Source organism: Populus nigra, chromosome 17, assembly GCF_951802175.1.
Source record: "Populus nigra chromosome 17, ddPopNigr1.1, whole genome shotgun sequence".
NCBI classification, from domain to species: Eukaryota; Viridiplantae; Streptophyta; class Magnoliopsida; order Malpighiales; family Salicaceae; genus Populus; species Populus nigra.
This window is the reverse complement of record NC_084868.1, coordinates 3,840,826-3,850,814: the sequence shown is the minus strand read 5'-3', so window position 1 is coordinate 3,850,814 and position 9,989 is coordinate 3,840,826.

Genomic DNA, 9,989 nt, shown 5'->3' with positions numbered 1-9,989 from the left:
ACAAGCCCATGCATTAAACAGTTTTCAAAGGCCCAATCATAACCCATATTCGCAAACATATAACCCTGGTTGGAGAAATCATCCAAATTTCAGTTGGAAGAGTGAGAACAATAATGCTCAAACTTCACAGCCATCGTTTCAAGCACATCATAATTTCCAAAATTCTCATGGATATGCACCTCCTTATACTCCACCTCCTAGAAGAAATCTTGAGGAAACATTGCATGCATTTATGGAAAAGCAAGAGGCAATTAACACTCAACTTGCTCAAAGCATGACAGATTTTAAAGATACTCTTACAAAGTTCACATCTGCTCTCAGTTTCCAAGAGAAAGGTAAGTTTCCATCTCAACCACAACAAAATCCCAAGGGGCAATACAATGTAAATGCAAGTAGTTCTGGAAGCCAACACATGAATCACGTAAAATCAGTCATCACTCTTCGTAGTGGTAAGGTTATTGAAAAACCCATTCTTGAACCTTATGAGAATGATGATGAATCAATCTCTGAGGGTAAGGAAGGGGTTGAATCTGATCATTGCAAAGAAAAGACTGATTCTCCGCCAGCACTTCCATTTCCTCATACCATGACCAAACAAAGGAAAGTCAATCACAACTCTGAAATCTTTGAAACCTTCAAACAGGTAAGGATCAATATACCTTTGTTGGATGCTATCAAACAGGTTCCTTCTTATGCTAAATTTTTGAAAGATCTGTGTACTGTGAAGAGAAAACTGAATGTGAAAAAGAAAGCCTTCTTAGCCGAACAAGTAAGTGCCATTCTTCAGAACAATAATGCTTTGAAATATAAAGACCCTGGTTGTCCTACAATTTCTTGCTTTATTGGAGAACATAAAATTGAAAGAGCCTTACTTGATCTTGGAGCTAGTGTGAATTTACTTCCATATTCAGTTTTTCAAAGTCTCAATCTAGGTGAGTTAAAACCAACTTCTGTAACTCTTTTACTTGCCGATAGATCTGTAAAAGTGCCTAGAGGAATAGTTGAAGATGTGTTAGTACAAGTTGATAAATTCATTTATCCTGTGGATTTTATTATCTTGGACACACAACCTGTTGAAGCATGCAATTCATTTCCTGTTATTTTAGGGCGTCCATTTCTTGCAACTTCTAATGCATTGATTAATTATAGGAATAGACTGATGAAGCTATCATTTGGGAACATGACATTGGAGATGAACATTTTCAACATTTGCAAGCAACCTAGAGATGATAATGATTTACAAGAAGTAGATCTTATTGAAGAATTAGTTTGTGATCAACTTGAATCTACTTTGAGTAATACTTTTGAAGATTTGCAAATGACTTATTCTCAGGAAGAAATCACGGATGAAAAAGGCATTGAAAATGTTGATGCGAATCTTTTGTCAAGAGTGACAACAGATTCGATATCTGACATCACACCAACCGATGATTACTTTCCTGACAAATCCTTACTTTCTCTTAGTTCAATGCCTTGGTTTGCTAAAAATATCAATTTCCTTGCCTCAGGAGACTTGCCAACTCATTGGAGTACCGAATACAAAGATAAGTTTTTGAACGAAGTGAAGAAATTTTATTAGGATGACCCTAACTTATTCAAACATTGTCCTGATCAAATATTTCAAAGATGCATTCCTGACAATGAGGTAAGTAATGTCATTAAATTTTTTCATTCTGAAGCATGTGGGAGTCATTTCTCGTCAAAAAAGACCATTGTGAAAATCTTTCAAAATGGATTTTATTGGCCCACCATGTTCAAGGACACGCATGCATTCTGCAAAGCTTGTGAAAATTGTCAAAAGTCAGGATTTATTTCAAAACATAAGGAATCTTTAGATAATCTTCTATTGACTTTGAAGACATATCCTGGTGGAGATGTGCATTGTGCATTTCACGACTTATGACCCCATTTCCATAAAGAACGTGATCGACTTAGTTTTGGGAATCTGACTGTAAAAGACCATGTTTGCCAGTTTTTAAGAAAACTGGATGGGAAGCCTATCCCCGACCCATAGAGGGCGTTTAAGCCGTTCTTGGACGTAAAACCAAGGGAAGATGTGAGCCACAATCACAACTACGATTTGAGTTTGAGTATGTAAAAATTTATGTCTTTCAGTTTTATTAATAGCATAATATTTTTTTTTTCTGTTTTGTTATCTCTTATATTTGTTTAAGTGTGTTTCAGGATTGTCAGTGTTCGTTGTTTCAGGTGATGTCTTCTATACTCTATCTTTCTATCTTATGACATTGAGGACAATGTCTCGTTTTGGTTGGGGGGGAGGGTAGTAGTTGACATTAAAAAAAAAAAACTAACCAACTAACTGTTTTTGTTTTAAAAACCATTCGGCAAAACTGTTATTACTAGGATGGCAGAGTAAGGGGGAATGACTCTTGAGACGCATCTTAGTAAACATTTTCTAATGGTTATTTGCAATATTCATAACAAGGCCTATTAGAATACTTCTTGAAATATTCAGGTTTACAAACTCTCGTATTGTTATCACTTGGTTCTGCTCATATACTCATTTAACAAATATTCTTAAACCTTCATTTTCACACACACACTTTAACATATGATTGTGGGTTGCACATTGGATTATTACATTATTTATGTTTTTTTGTTAAAGGTAACAACTAAGGGATAGGGATAGTTTATAATTTGCAAAAAAAAAAAAACAACAAAAAAAAAGAAAAAAAATGATGATAATAAAAACGTAGATAAGTTTGGTTTCGTAGCCTCCCTAACCTAAGCAATTAAGCCCGAAGGGGTGTTTTAACACCTAATACCCTAAAGTCAACTGACTTGGGAGCTATTGGCCCAAAGCTTGTTACATGGGTTAAGGAGAAAAGCTTAAGGGAATCAAACATTGCACTATCTACGTATCAGTATCTGCAACCCGAGTTACTAAGCTCGTAGGGGTGTCTCAACACCTAATGCCCTAAGATCAACTGGTCTGGGAGTCATTAGCCGAAAGCTCGTTACATGGGTTAAAGATGCATTGTGTTTTATGTTATATGTATAGATATTAAAAAAAAGTAAAATAAAATAAAATAATCCCAACCCAAGGAAGTTAACCTTAAACATTAGAACAAAATATTGTTTTCTTCCAACAAAAGCCCCATCATCTATGTTTCATACATTGAGCACATAACAAGGAAGGTTTATTAATATTTTGTTTAAGAGATATTGAGCAGATATATAAATTTAATGAGAGTTTGTTTATCTGGATAGATTAATGGAAGTTGAATGATGAATGCCTTGCTTTGTGGAATTTGCAAATTGTTTTTCTATTTTAACGCTTTAATTACTAGGGACTAGTAATAAGCTGGTTGGGGGGTGTGATTAGTACTTAAAAGTGCATTTTTATCAAGGTTTTATATCATCATTTTGCACTTGAAGTATCAATAACTCCTTAACTAAAACATGTTTTATAATAACATCTCTAACTATATAAGATACCTTTAATTTATGGTAAATGTTCATCTTAAATGCAGGCCTATCACATAAATGAAAGAATTGATTGATGAGTTGAAGTACTGAAATTGAAAGGACAAAAAGATGGCCAAAGAGATGCTGGTGCAGTCCAAATTGGATCATATCTGGAGCTGTAGATCTTGGATTTAGGTCCATTTTATATGGATGGAAAGATAAGACATAGGCCTACAACTTTCATGTGGAGCCCAAGATTTAATAAGGCCGTTTTCAAGTCTAACTTGTAGCAACAAAGAAGAAATCCGAATCTGTCCTACAGCCCAGACACTATTCAGTTTTCAGCCCATATCTCAAGTTCTAGAAGTCCAAATGATCTCAAATTTTTACCCTGGAAAGATGAGACAATTTCCTAGAACTTTCATGATTCAAGTTTGTTCAAATTATGACGTCATCAATGACCTTTTTGGCAGACAAGAAGATAAGAATTGTCACCAAGTCAAGATGTGGCCACCCACTCATCAATTAGTCAACAAATCAATAGTTCCGAATTTTGGCCTATAAAAGGAGGCATTTGCCATGTATTTAGGCATCTTGGTTTCAGATCAAGATCATGCTCTTGCTCTCTCTTTATATTTTGTAATGCTTAAGTTTTGCTTATATTAATTTCTTGTTTGCTTTTCATTTCCTTTCCTTGTTTATTTATGTCTCTTCCTTTCATTATGTTTAACTAAGTTAATTATGTCAAGGTGAAAAGGGTACACTAATGGTGTAAGAATAAGTATAATATAAACTTACCATGGACCTTAATGTTGGATACTAACATGCTTTGTATTTGTTATCTTATTCACTTTTAATACTTTGCTTGTTAAATGGTTAATCTAGATTTATGTTGTATAACACTTGGTACAACAAATACTTGGCACTTTCATAGCCCATACTGTATGGTATAACCGACACCTGAGCTATGAAAGGAACTTGATTTGTTGTTAACATAAGTTATAATCATGAATGCCTGACAACATTTACAAGTATTAGCATTATTCGAATAAGATAACTAATGTAATCATGTTAACAATTTATAATCTGATTGGAACCTCCTTTGTGTGTGGTTTCCAATTGAATAATAAGAGTTTATACTATACTTGTTTGAAGTACCATTAGTGGATCCTCTAACCTTGACATTTGTTGTTATCATTGTTTAATCCTTACGTTAATCTTCCATCTCAAAGTTCTCATCGACTTCTTCCTCTTCTTCTTCACTATTATTATCATCATCATTATTGTTGTTGTTATTGTTACTATTGTTGTTGTATTATTGTTGCTTATAATTTATACAAGTAACCTCCCTGTGGTTCGACCCCGGTCTTGCCAGGTTATTTATTACTTCGACACTCCTGCACTTGGGAAAAGACATCAATCTTTTGGTCGTGTCAATACCCCATTGTACTCAAGACTAAAAAGAGAATGCAGATTCAATGTCAAATTAACTAATTATTGAACGAGCTTGCATAAAACAATTAAGCCTAAAGATTTAATTAGATTTTTAATAGGTCAATTTGATTTAATTATGGACCAAATTAAAAGTTTAAATATGTTTAAGAATTAATTTGGGTCAAATTAAAAAATTTAATCCTTGAAAGGACTTAATTGGTCAAATTAATGTTATTAGGGACGTCGTTAGTGAAAAAATAAGTTTAAGACCTTCATTTGGGCTTAATCAAGAAGATTGAAATTTTAGAGGGTGAAACTTATTTTTTACAAAGTCAATTGATTGAAATCAGGGACAACATTGCAAGAAAATCAAGGTTTAAGGTCAATTCGTTTTGAAAAAGGTTTAAGGGTTAAATTAAAAAAGTTTATAACTAAGGACCTTTTGAAAAAGGTGTTAAACTTTGAGGACTCAATTCATTTGAAAACATGGGTGAAATTGAAGTGAATTAAAAGTTTAATGGTCAATTAAGGGTTAATTTGTATAAATCCAAAATCAAAGACCAAAATAAAAAGGCATTGAAATTCAGGGTTGGTATTGGAGTTCGGTAAGGATAAAATCGCATAAAATTAAAAGTTCGAGGTTAATTAGGGATGCAATTAAAAGAAAAAACAAGTTGAAGGGCTAAATTGAACTTTAGTTAAGTTCCTAATTAAAACCCTAAGAAAATCAAAATAATGTCGTTTCACTTAAAAAAATGGTGCATTTTGACCAAAATAGTTTGTTTGGTACAAAACGTCGCTATTTTGACCAACACAGGAACAAAAAAAAAAGCCACACAACTTATTGTCTGGCTATAGTTCATCATCTTCAACCTTTCATACTAGAAAGGTTGCTCGGATGACTACTTTTTTAGAGCATTTAATGCTTCATCTCTCTACTAATTCGGACAGATCATACACCACTATGATAGCTTGACATTGTACTACACCCCAATATAATTCTTACCAACTAATTACCCCTATAGCCACGGCGGTGTCACCCCAAAGAGGCTAACATGACCAGCCATTAGTAGTCAAGTTTAGCATCTCCTTATGATGACTTTGAGCCAACAATTGAGATCCTTCCTAATTGAATCAAGGGCCAAGATTGGTCCCCCAATAAAAACTAGATGCCCCTCTTTCCTTCTAGAAATAGAATTGAATTTTTGGCATTGATGAGCAAGAGAGGAGTGCAAAGTGAGCAAAACACTAGTTTTTTTTAACATTTTCAACATTGTTTTCTCTCCGTCGTAAATCCTAGCAGCTTCAGCCTCTACGCCATAATCAACAATAGTCGAACACCCTTTCAACTTCATCTTTTCACCAGTAATAGAGGTAATCTCACCGATGCCTAATGTCTTTTTCTAACATAGCTGGCCATTTCAAACTAGCCTATCCGCCACTAGCTTCTCAACCAACAGCTTCATTGTGAGCCACTAGCAATAACTCATCCAGCCCTAGTAAGCTTCTTCGTCCTTTCTCCCTTGCATTTTCATGCCTGCATGCAGGACATCACATCCTACAACTGCTGGCTTCTGCAAGCAAATGTAAATTGAGTTGAACCTGTTTCAGCCTAGCCCATATGGTTGCACTGGGTCCGGCTCATTAAAAAAAAAAATAAAAAATGATTTTGTCTAATATCGGGTTGTAGACTTACACTGTAAGATACAAACTCAGTATCAAAATATCTATTTTTTCCCGAAAAAATCCAAAAGTTCTTTATTTTAAAAAAAAATAAAAAAAAAATGTTTTGTTTTCATGCATACGGCTAAATCCTAAAGAATTAGTTTTCTAATGACTATAATACTAGGTGGCGACTCCTAAACCCCATAATCATAACTTTACAATTAAACCTAAAGCCCTATTTAATTTTCAAGATGCAGCACCGCCACGCGACGCAGTGCATGTCATGATAGGATGACGACTCCAATGTGAAAGCCTTGTTTGGTTAGACTAAGCTTTGTTTGATTGATTGTTTGCTTATTTATTTTGGGCTATTTAATTTTAGCATATTTTTCTTTTACTGCTCTAACATGTATTTTATATACTGCTCATGCATAAGTACATCGAGTATGGAATAATGCCTTCACACATCTTGATTTTTTAACAAACTCAATTATAGGTTAGTTGGAGAGTAGCGATCTTCCTCATAACTTTCAATCGAGGTTTAGATTCGTAAAACATTCAACTAAAAGCTAAGTGCTTACTTAGTAATAGCAATCACACTGTGCCCTAACCATTTAATGTAAACCTCTATACTGCCATTATGAAAGGTAGTCACTAGTAGATCATTAACCTTTTTTGAGACCAGGTAGAAAGTTTGCCCCTCATATATTAGCCTAGAACCTTCCCTTAGGGTATGAACTCCTTAATAATTCATTTTTTGCAAACCTGAATAAAATTCTGAACTCTGCAAGATTTCTTAACTAAGACCATGACTTTTATGACCTTTTCTGAGTATGGGAAAAGATATGAGATGATGTAATTAGTTAAAGGAGAATGCCTAAAGACCGAGGTTGGGGAATTAATGCACATGACCAAAGTACATTACTCTATAGACAACATAAAGAAGTTTATGTTAGTCTTGGGGTATGTGGATGAAACTTTGTTTGAGAGAAAGTATGGGAGAATTTCCCACCTAATAAGGATCTTTGTTCAGATTTCAATAGTCAAGGCTTTAATGCATTTCTGAAATCCGGGTTGTAGATGTTTTAGCTTTAGAGATGTTAACATGACCCCAACATTGAAGAATATGCCTAGATTTTAAATTTCCTAAATGATCTTGACAAAGTATATTCCAGAAAAGAATTGAGAATACAACTGTCGAGGTCATAAAATTATTATGTCTAGATCAAGTTGACCAGTACAGGATGTCTAATGAAGGATTTAAATGGAAGTTGATTGAGAATAGGTTGAAGACATATAAAGCAAAGGGAAAGAAGGGTGAAGAGAAATACCAGACAGTTGTTTTTGCCATCTTCAAGTTAGTTTTGTTTTTAATGAACCTTATCATTTGTTTTTTTCCCCTTATTTCTTTCACTCTCCTCTCATTGTCTTTCTTTCTCCCCTTTATTGTGGTTGTCCATACCAGCCTCTTCCTCATTCTCTCTTCTAGTTTGAGTGTTTGTATATGTCATTTAGAACATTATAGGACCTCTCTTCAAAACTATTGATCCCTAAAATTTGATCCCTACCATTAAACCATGTCCAACCACCTTAGTATCAAAATTGTTGTTATCCATTTTTGGGTTCCCACAAAAAAATTTTGAAAATAAGAAAATATAAAAAAAATATATCAAAAAATATTAAAAAGAAATCCAAAAAAAATAATAGGAGCGAGAAAAGGACTGGAATGCTAAAAAAAGGACAAAATTGTTTGAGAAGGTTAAAAAAATGCAAAATGTTGAAATTTAACAGTATATTTTTTACTGATTAGAGCTCTGTTGACAAATAAAATTCAAGTTGAGAAAGAAAAGTCTAAAATCAGATGTTTATGGACTCAATTAAATTTTATCTAAGGTTTAATTGAATTTATGGAGGGTTTGATTACAAGAAAAAATTGATTTTCAAGTCAATTTAGGCTTTTATTGGAAGAAATTAAAGTTCTGGGGTCCAATTATAATTTTAAAGAGTTGATTTGGTCAAATCAGGGGTTTAATTGCATAATTATTGAAGTTTGATGGCCAATTAGGGACTTAATTGAAACAATCCGAGACTAAGAACCAAATCAGAAAAGGCGCTGACATTAAGGGATCCAATTAAACTTTTGTCGGGGGTTTGATTACAAAATTGTGAAAACTTCAATGGCCAAATCAGAAGAACCCAAGCGGCGCCGTTTCCACCATTCACTGTCTTCAAACAGCTGTGAATCTGTGACGATAATGGAAGGAGACGTTTAGCATCGATACTGGAGCTATTCTCGAATCAATAGGGCGGGTATCGCGGCTGACATCCCTCGCTACCATGATACACGCTGGCTTACCAAAAATGCTGGCGTCCTCTGGCTATAAAAGCCAGAGGAGGAGCCGCACCAAAGAAGAGGAGAGAACGACAGAAGGAAAAAAAAAAGAACAAAGGGAGAGAGGAGAGAGGAGAGGTGACAGTGGGGAGAAAAAAGGAGGGGAGAGAGCCGCACCAGCACTGCCAACGCCATCTTCAGCTCATCATCTACTTCGTCCAACAGCCACTGCCATTATCCATCACAAACGCACCAGCACTGCACAAAGGAAAGGACGACATAGAGAGGGAAAGAAAAAAGAACAAGGCAGAAACACAGCAAAAAAAGAACAAGACAGTGAGGAGAACGAGAGAGGAGAAAGAAGAAGAGTAAGGGAGAGCAGGGACAGAAAGAAAACTGGGAAAATAAAGGAGGAGAGCAAGACGAGACAGAGAGGAGGAAGAGAGCAGAACAGAGAAGGAAAAGCAACGGGAGAGGAAAGGAAAAACAGAGGGAGAGGGGAACGCAAGGAAGAGAAAACAGTGGGGAACGTAAGGAAGAGAATAAGAAACTAAAGAGAAGAAAGCAGAGAGAGGAGAACAACCCGAAACAGAGAAGGCAGAAGAAGAAGTCAGCATCACCATCGTCTTCATCTCTCCAAAACCAGGTATGTTCACTTCTCTTCTCATTCCCTGTAATATAAATAATGCATGTTAGTATGTAAAAAAACAAACAAACAAAAAGATGTAAGGAAGCCAAAACCTGAAATCATCAGTTGCAGCATCTGTTTTTTTTTTCGGTCTTGCTACCTGCAAGAAGGAGATGAACAGTACGAAGGTAATTTAATTACCTCCGGACTGTTCATGCACGCGTAAAACATTTCGCGTGCATGGATGGCTGGGTTTTGGTCACTGGCAGGGGCCAATGACCAGGCTGGGCTGGCTAGGTCCAGCCCAGCCACACGGTCTGGTTGGGTCCAGCCCCGTCACATGGGCCAGGCTGGGCCCAGCCCGAAAAATAATAAAAATAAAATAAATTTTTCTTCAAAATTATTTCAAAAATAATCTGTGATTTTTTTAAATTTTTTTTACTGCATTTTGATTTTTATATTGTAAAGATACAAATCCGGTATTAAAATATCTGGTCTTCG